The sequence below is a fragment of the Jaculus jaculus genome, chromosome 7 (assembly GCF_020740685.1).
Source record: "Jaculus jaculus isolate mJacJac1 chromosome 7, mJacJac1.mat.Y.cur, whole genome shotgun sequence".
In the NCBI taxonomy this organism is placed as follows: domain Eukaryota; kingdom Metazoa; phylum Chordata; class Mammalia; order Rodentia; family Dipodidae; genus Jaculus; species Jaculus jaculus.
Genome location: NC_059108.1, coordinates 44,477,535 through 44,479,827, shown reverse-complemented (window position 1 = coordinate 44,479,827; position 2,293 = coordinate 44,477,535).

Sequence of the window (2,293 nt, the reverse complement as noted above, 5' to 3'; positions counted from 1 at the left end):
GTCTGATATTAGGATAGCAACCCCTGCTTTTTTTCTAGGCCCATTTGCTTGAAACACTGTCTTCCAACCTTTCACGCTAAGATAATGTCTATCCTTTGTAGAAAGGTGAGTTTCTTGGATACAACAAATTGTAGGATCCTGCTTTTTAATCCAGTCTGCAAACCTATGTCTTTTCGTTGGGGCATTGAGGCCGTTGATATTAAGAGATATTATTGAAAGGTGTGTATTTATGTTTGCCTTTTTTATTTATTTATTTATTCTTTGTGGTTTCGGTTCTACCTGTGCTCTTTTAAGTTAACTAGTATTTGAGTATTGCTTGTTTTTTCTAGGTTCCTTATATGTGTGGTTTTCTTTTTCTTCAGCATGGAGGATTCTATCAAGTATTTTCTGTAGAGCTGGTTTTGTCTTCAAATACTCCTTTAACCTGCTTTTGTCATGGAATGTCCTCATTTCTCCGTCTATTTGAATGGATAACTTTGCAGGATAACATAACCTTGGTTGACAGTTGTTATATTTCAGAACTTGGAATATATCACTCCAAGCCCTTCTGGCTTTAAAAGTTTGTGTTGAATAATCTGCTGTAATCCTGATGGGCTTGCTTTTGTAGGTTACTTGATTTTTCTCTCTAACTGCTTTCAATATTTTTTCTTTGTGGTGTGTGTTTTTGGAAGTTTGATTATACTGATTATAATATGGCAAGGAGAGGTTCTTTCTGGGTTTTTTCTGGCTGGGGTTCTAAAGGCTTCCTGTATGTGCATTGGCACCTCTTTCCCAATTTGGGGGAAGTTTTCTTCTATGATTTTGTTGAAGATGCCTACTATGCCTTTGGAGTGGATTTCTTCTCCTTCTACTATGCCCTGAATTCTAATATTTGATCTTTTCATAGTGTCCCGAATATCTTGAAATTCCCACTCATACTTTTCTATAAGTTTGTCTTTCTCTTTGTTGGCCTGTATTAGATCTGCCACCTGTTCTTCTAGCTTAGATATTCTGTCCTCTCCTTCATCCATCCTACTGGTGAGATTTTCTACAGAGTTTTTTATTTCATTAACTGTGTTCTTCCTTACTAGTAATTCTGACTGGTTTTTCTTTATTATTTCTATTTCCTTCTTTATGTCTTGTATTGCCTTCTTTATTTCGTTAAATTGGTGTCATGCATCTTCTTTGATTCCTTTGATTTCCTCTTTGATTTCTTCTTTGATTGTTTTGATGTGTTCTTTGACCCTTTTGAACATATTTATATTCATTCTTTTGAACTCTTTCTCAGGCATTTCCTCTAACTCATTCTTGCTGGAGGACATTTCTGATGAATTAGTACTTTTAGGTGGATTTATATCATCTTGCTTTTTAGTGTTTCTTATGTTATAATGTATATATTTTTGCCTCTTGGATTAAGTTAATGCTTGGATTTTCTAGCTAGCTGTGTATTCTTAGCTGTATCAATTGATTTGATGTAATATATTTTCAGGGTAGGAGCTTAAGGTATTAGGTGTGGCTCTTAAGACTCTCAGAGTATCTACAAAGATGTTCTTAGGGGTTGAGTTTCCCTGCTATAGGAGTATTCAAGCAGGCTGAGTGGAATAAAATACAGGTAGATTCTAAAATTTAACTAAACACTGTACACATTCAATCAAAAACAGCCCTGAGTATGTATGCAAGAGTAGTTATTATAACGACCAGATCCTCTATCAACAATGAGGTTAAAATTTCTGGTCTGTTGAGGGATCCAAGTCAGCTTGCGACCAAGTGAGACCCTTCCCTGGTGCAATCCCAGTTACCTTGGATGATTTTGGTCTCAGTTAAGTTGCTGCCTGGGTTGTCGGGCTGCTGTTCTGATTACTGGAGCTGGGCACTGGCTTTTCCTGCAGGGCAAACCGAGCCTGGCAAGTGTGGCCCTGCAGATCAGCACCCCTGCTGCTGGAACTGCTACTCAAGCTGCCGCTGCTGGGTCTGTAGCTGCTGCTGCTGAAGCTGCTGCTGCTGTAGCTGCCACTGTTGGAGCTACCACTGCTGCTGAAGCTGCTGCTGCTGTGTTCACTGCCACTGCTCCCACAGAAGCTGCTGCTGCTGGGTCTGCCGCGGCTGCCGCTCCTGGGTCTGCTGATGCTGGGTCTGCCGCGGCTGCCGCTCCTGCCGCTCCTGGGTCTACTGCTGCTTGGTCTGCTGCTGCTGCTGCGACTGGAGCTGCTACTTCTGGGGCCACTGTTACTGGTGCCGGAGCCGCTGATGTTGCTGCTGAACTCTGCTCCTGCTTGAGTCCCGCTGTCGGCTCAAGTTGGCGTGGCCGGGTCCC